Source organism: Panthera onca, chromosome A2 (assembly GCF_046562875.1).
Source record: "Panthera onca isolate mPanOnc1 chromosome A2, mPanOnc1 haplotype 2, whole genome shotgun sequence".
Lineage (NCBI taxonomy): Eukaryota > Metazoa > Chordata > Mammalia > Carnivora > Felidae > Panthera > Panthera onca.
Window position 1 is genome coordinate 53,107,350 of NC_138340.1, and position 7,431 is coordinate 53,114,780.

Consider the following 7,431-nt stretch of genomic DNA (forward strand, 5'->3'; position numbering starts at 1 on the left):
CCGCTCACACAGCAGTGTTTGCTGTGTTTGGCAAACTCCTGGAGTCCACAACCCAGGCTGTTCTGAAATGCGCCCGGGGAGGGGCAGAGGGGAGGAGGTGAAACATTTCTAATTGGTGCAGGTTCTTATTACAGCAGCAGCGTAGACATGTGACCACGAAAAGAAAAGCCCTGTCTTTAATTTTTTCCTGTCATTCTCTAGAGATTTGGTGGTGGGGGGGTAGGAGGGGTGGAGGCCTAATACTCCGGTCCCCGGCAGCCCTTGCCCCATTGTTTTCTCATACTGCCACAATTAAGAAAACATTTGCTTAACATATCCAGCCGCTAACTTCATAAAATAAATAGCCAGAGACTGGACTTCCTCTGGTTTGCTTTAAATGGCTTCATGTTGCTCGCCTCCTGGCTGTTTTCAAACCTTAGTCGTTATTTGGAGCTCCTACTATAGGGCTTTCTCTGGGAGAAGGCTCTGCTGAGAGGCAAAGATAACAGTAAAAACAAATACCAGCTGACATTAATGATGGGGGAGACGGGCTGCTCTGCAGTTTTCACACTGTTTTCCCATCTATTACCTCACAGCATATTTCCTCATTTGATCTGAGTCCCTGTTGGAAAGCAGGACAGGTATTAATGGTTCTGCTACTGCCAGATTAAATGTTTTACCTGAAGCAGATAAAGGTGTACCAGAGCCTGGGGCTTATGGCCCCTTGTGAAATACACTCTCCTCCAGGCCACACAGGACCACTGCAAATGGACAGCCCAAGTGACAAGGCAGTCTCAGAAGCATGGCTGCCCCAGGTTTCCCAGTTCCCAGATTAAAATTCACAGATTTAAGCTGGGAAGGCTCCCAGTCTTCCCAAGGATACTTTTACTTCGACTCCATGTTAGTACCTCAGTAGTCTCAGAGTAGGGGGGAAAAAACCTGAAAAGATCATAAAGAGGAGGTTTTCACCCTGCCAAGTTAGGGCAGGGCATGAGAAAAGAGTGAGGGCTCCTTGGGCAGATTTCAGGAAGCGTGGCAAGACAGAAAGAGGGCTTTGGATTTGGAAAGACCTGGATTTGAATCCAAACTGTACCTCTGTTAGTTGCAGGACTTTGGGCATGTGATCAAGTGCAATTTTCTCATCTGTAAAACAGAGATAATAATGCTTACCTTGGACATCCAAGGACTAGGGACCAAGGACTAGGCCAAATATTTGATGAATATTCACATCTCCCTCCTTCTCTCTTCCTACCTTAAATCCAGTCCTGCTGTGGCACCCTATAAACAGACACCCACCTTCACATCCAGGGATAGAAAAATGATTTGCCCAGAGAATGAATGCAAATGAATGATGATAGCAATAATAATGCAACTGCACATTTATAAAATGGCTGTGGGGTTTACAAAGTGTTCCCACATATCATTATCTCATTTGATTTTTATGACAATCCTGCCATTTGTATGCTGCTAAATGATTTCCATTTGGGGTCAGTGTGGAGGTCCTAAAGCTGCCTCTTTAATTTCCATCACTGCTCAGAGCAAACCTTACTCTGCAGATAAATCATGGGGACAGAGGGCCTTTTCTCATGGATGTGACCAGTCTTCGACCTTTCCACGAATTAATCTCACTGCTTCCCTTACATCAGCATTAGTGTGACTTCCCTCTGGCAACATCTAAGCATGGTTGTTTTAGTCTGGCTGTTTTAGTTGTACAGAAGAAGGACACACTCAATATCCTAAGAAAAAGGGGGTGTGCTGTCAAGATATAGGTGGACTGGACCTGGAACATGTCAGGTACATACAATATTCACATAATGGGATATTAACACCCTAAACAAATGACTTTCACCGACCTGTAACAATAGGGATAAATCTGGACAATATTATGTGAAAAAAAGTAAGTTCCAAAAGATCGTACGCAGCATAATATCCTATTTGTAATGTTATAAATAAAATGAAAAATAATTGTAGGAATATATACACCTGCGATAAAACTAATACAAAGGAAGTAAGAGGATGATGATCCAAGGATTCAGAATGGTAATTACCTAGGGAAGAGACTGGATGGTAGGGGTGGGAGCGAACCATTGCCTCAATGGAGGTTATTGTCAGGTTCCTTACCTTTGGGCTGTGGGTACACAGGTTCACTAGGAAAAATAACTACTTAAATGATGATTGCACAACAATGTGAATGCCACTGCACCAGACATTTAAAAATGGTTAAAATAGTAAAATTTGTTATCTGTATTGTACCATAATAAAAAAAAAAAGGAGCTATAGGAAAAACAAATTGAGCAAATTTCTAAAAACAAAAACAAAACAAAAATTGCTGAGCTGCTACCTGAAAAACAAAGATAGGTTGTACATTGACCACTAAATGAGAATGTGTTTCAAATCAAGGATTTTATAAACACTACAGAAATCTATTTTTTTAAGTAAGCTCTGTGCCCAACATGGGGCTTGAACTCACAACCCCGAGATCAAGAGTCTCATGCTCTACCGACTGAGCCAGCCAGGTGTCCCCTAGAAATTTATTTTTTTAAAAAAGAGAATGAAAATAATCAAAGGGGTGGGTGAGTGGAGATCGAGGAGAAACAAAATCGGCCCTGAGTTGATCTTGGTTGGAGCCAAGTGATGGGTACAGGGGAGAATGTTGTTATACTATTCTGTCTACTCTTGTATGTGTTTGAAATTATTATATTAAAACAGTAAAGAATTAAAAGGAAAAGAAAGTGCCAAGAACCAGAAGAACCTCTATGGACCATTATCCTGCTTCTTCAACAAGCCACGGTGTCATTGGTCAGTCTTCCTCTGTTTCTCTGTGCTGCCTCCTGTGTTTAATTCCTTCTCACCCCTCCACCAAGGAACTTCCTTATCACTTCGACTCCGTATAGGTCCTTTTGGCTTTTGCTTCCCTGGTAGTGGAATCCCTTTGTATCTTCAGAGTTCAAATTGTTCAGAGACAATCTGATTCTTCTTTCTACTAATCCATAGAAACAGCATCAATCTGGGGTGCCTGGGTGGCTCAGTTGGTTAAGTGTCCAACTCTTGGTTTCAGCTCAGGTCATGATCTTACAGTTCATGAGTTTGAGCCCCCCATCCAGCTCCGTGCTGACAGTGCAGAGCCTGCTTGGTATCTCTCTTTTCGTCTCTCTCTGCCTCTACCCTGCTCTCTCTCTCTCTCTGTCTCTAAATAAATAAATAAACTTAAAAAAAAATGGCATCACTCTAATCTATGTTGAAGTGCGTTGTCCATGAGGGTCCATGAAAGTCCGTGAAGTCAGGCATGGTCCAGCAGGAGAAAGGATAGGGCAGGGAGAGTGGGAACTACAGGGTATATAACAGAGCTGCTAGCAGGTGGAGGGGAGGCAGCACCAAGTCTCTTACCAATGCAACTTTGAAAGACCCTCAGGAGTTCATTTAAATGAGAGTAAGGTCTTTGTTTTCCATGTGTTCCTTATGACTTGTGAAGGCTCTCCAATTACTCAGTATTATAAAAACATGGGGTTTTTTCACACCAAATTACCAATAAGTAATTTATTTTCCAATTTGTCCTCCCATGTCATACTTCCAAGGGGGAATTGGGGAAACAACAATGGCTGCTAATCTGAAATGCTCATAGTGCAGATAGACTCATTCTTCTTCTCGATGCATTAACCTAACGAGGAAGAATGTCTTTTACTACCCCATGGCCCATTGCTCATAATGTGCTCACATGAATTTCTCCTGTTCTTTTCTTCTCTTCGGTCCAAATTGTTCCACGAAGAGCACCGAGGAGACAGAAGACCTGCATTCTTGTTCAGAAGGTGTGTGTTCTCTAGGTGACAGTGTGAGCCTGTGAAAGTCATTTTATACATATGGGTCTAAGTCTCCACATCTATGAAGAGCTTAGATCAGATCAGGTTTGGCAAACAGGTGTTATCTTGAGCACCAGCTCTGTCTGGAGTCCTCTCTTGAGAAGGACTCTGAAGCCACAATTGAGGTTTAATGAAAGAAGAGTGTCAAGATTGATTAGTGATGTCTGCTGTGGACAGGGAATGGGAACTGGTGTATGGAATGTTTGCTATTTCTGATCTACAAGAGCTCTAAAAATCCCTTCTAGCCATAACTTCCCTTTACTCATAGAGTGGGAACAGGTAAATTTCTACTTTTCCAGAGGCCAAAGTAACCAGTGGAAAACTCAAATGATCTTATTTCAGTGCAAGAATACAGAATAAGAAATTATCTAAAGTAATAATGATACCTGGGGCCACCTGGGTGGGTCAGTCATTTGAGTGTCCGACTTCAGCTCAAGTCATGATCTCACGGTTCGTGAGTTCAAGCCCCACATCAGGCTCTGGCTGACAGCTCAGATTGTTCAGATTCTGTTTCTCCCTCTCTCTCTCTCTCTCTCTGCCCCTTCCCTGCTCGCACTCTCTCTCTCTCTCTCTCTCTCTCAAAAATAAATAAACATTAAAATAAACAAATAAATAAAGTTAATAATGATACCTAACATTTAATGAGCACTGGCTATGATCTGGACACTGTTCTAATTGCTTTTAGGACAATTATCTGCCCACAACAGCCTTTTGAGGTAAGGGCTGTAAATATCCCCATATTTAAGCAAATGAAGAAACTGAAGCATAGAGATGTTAAATAACTTGGTCCAAGTTCTTAAAGATAATAACGGTGCAACTAGAATGGAACCTGGCAACCTAATTATGGAGTCCACATGGTTGGCTTGTCACTCCACATCAGACATCCCCTGGAAGCCTGCTGGTAATGCAGACTCTTAGACCCCAACCAGACCTACTGAATTAGAATCTGCATTTCAACAAACTCCTCAGATGATTCATATTCACATCACCCTTTGAGAAGCATGGTCTACACCATATTGTCTCCCAGGAAGAGATTAGCTACCATGATTAAATGTTTACAATATGCATGTTCTGTGCTAAGCGTTATGCCTATATAATTGCATTTAATTCACGTAAAAATCCTAGAAGGGAAATCCTACAAGATCAATAGATTGATCAAGGTCAATATTCTGGTTGTGATATTATATTGTAGTTTTGCAAGATGTTACCACTTGGGGAAAGGATACATACGATCTCTCTGTATTACCTCTTACAATTACATGCAAATCTATAATTATCTCAAAATAAAAAGTGTAATTAAACAATCCTATGATGTAGATTTTACTTTTCCTACTTTGATTGTTGAGAAAACAAAAGGTTTAAAAAGGCTAAGCAACCCAACTTTGCAAATAAGCATTGAGGTCCTACTATGCAGGCACTGGGGACACAGCAGTGAACAAACATTGCTCACTGAGCTGTCACTCTAGTGAAGGCAGTAAGAATTCAAACCAAGATCTGGCTTGCTAAGTCCTCTACTGCTCAGATTTTGGGGCTATGGTCACAGGATCAGAATGTGGTAAATAACAGAGCTACGAATGGTTAACACATTTGCAGAATTTCTAGGCAGATATACATATGAAAGCATCTAACAGGGCCAGGCGCAAAATAAGCACTCAGTGAATTCCCTTTCTTTCTTTTCTTGCAACCACCTGCGAGCCCAGAAGTGACCCTCACCACCACCATGACCCAACATGAATTTTACCCTTCACCCAACTGGATGGAGTCCAGTGATGGGACCATTTTGAGTGTAGTAACCCGAGCCTCAAACTGCTTGTGGAATTCAGTGAGGGCAATGTTCCAAGGTTCAGGGAGGTACCATTTGAAACCTGTCAAGGAGTCAGTGGTGAGCATTTTTCTGAATGTCAGCTCTTTTCACAGCATGGTTCTGAATGAGTACCCTGAAGCAACACAAGATTTGTGCCAGAACAACTGCTCAGACTTCGGATCTCTGAGTGATATCTGTCTAACTGATCCAAAGATTGGAATTATCCTCACACAAGGAATTTTCCTTCAAATACTGTAGAAACAATTCATCTTGGCAATAGATGCTTGCCATCTTTCTTAGAGACAAACCAGTGGGCTGGGGCAGGAGAAAATAAAAGCCACTTTCCTGAGAAAAGAATGTTGTAGATGCTGGATTCAAGGTTGTCGAGAGTCTGACCACTGGTAACTAGCTAACTCTCAGAGAGAGTCTGAGAGTTGGGGAACTTACCAGAAATAAGCATGTGTTGGGGCTCCTGGGTGGTTCATTCCGTTAAGCGTCTGACTGTTGATTTCGGCTGAGGGAATGATCTTGCGGTCCGTGAGTTCACGCCCCGCGTCAGGCTATGCACTGGTGGTGCAAAGCCTGCTTGGGATTCTCTCTCTCCCTCTGCCTCTCTCTTTGCCTCTCCCCCACTCTCGAACTTGTGTGCTCTCTCTCTCTCTCAAAATAAATAAATAAACTTAAAAAAAAAAAGAAATGAGCGTGTGGTTTTCCTCTGAGTGTAGAATCACTCAGAGGACATCACCACCTAGGAGGGAAGTTCTTCCAACCAAGATTGACTTGTCTCTCTTGCCTCCAATTCTTCCTTTGCATTCAACTCTTACAAGCATGTGCTATATATAGGCAGGGAGAAAGTAAACAAGGAAGGAAGGAGATAACATTCCTGGATGACAACTACGTGCCAGCCACGTTGCTGAGCATTCCCATTTAGTGCAATTTGATCCTGTGAGGAAGATGTTAGTGACCCCATTCTACAGATGAAACAATGGGGCCTCAGAGAGGACACAACATTTGCCTCAGTAGTGCAGAGCCAGGATTCGAACCAGCTGTCCTGATTCTGATTCAACAACCTTTCAATGATATCACTAAGTTCTCCCAGAAAAGACCCTTTCAAAATTCTCTAGGTAAACTATTATATCTACTCTTGTAAACCAACACTCCACCTCTGAAGGGAAATATCTCCTCTTGGTGTGCCATCCCCTATGGGCTACAATATGGAACTGAAATTTACTGAGGTTCTAGCATCATTTTTGACATTGTTTGTCAAAGGATGGAAAAACACTTGGCACATGATAATTGCTGAGATACCAGCGTCAGCCAGACCAGAGTTCAAACCTCAGTCCCACCATCCTCCTCTCCTCTCCTATACATTCCTACTTAGAAAGGTGTTGATAAGACAAGCACTGACAGGGGCGCCTGGGTGGTTCAGTCGGTTAAGCATCGGACTCTTGGTTTCAACTCAGGTCACAATCTCATGGTTTTGTGAGTTCGAGTCCCGCATCGGGCTCTGCACTGACAATGTGGAACCTGCTTGGGATTCTCTCTCTTCCTCTCTCTCTGCCCCTCCCCAACTTGCACTGTCTCTGCCTCTCTCAAAATAAATTTTAAAAATTAAAAAAAAAAAAAAAGACAAGTACTGATAGGCAAATACTGTGTGATCTCAGTTATACGTGGACTAGGAAGGAAGGAAGGAAGGAAAACAATAAAAAAAAAAAAAAAGAAAGAAACAGAAACCAAACTCGTAGAAAAAGAGAACAGATTTGTGATAGCCAGAGACAGAATTGGGGAATG

General features: G+C 42.3%; 1 non-coding gene across 1 annotated transcript; it reads right to left on the reverse strand.

Annotated features, from left to right (window-relative positions):
- Positions 1-2,424: 2,424 nt before the first annotated feature.
- Positions 2,425-2,497, reverse strand: TRNAK-CUU (transfer RNA lysine (anticodon CUU)). The gene has a single exon. It is a non-coding gene; the product is annotated as a tRNA-Lys (tRNA).
- Between the last annotated feature and the right edge of the window lie 4,934 nt (positions 2,498-7,431).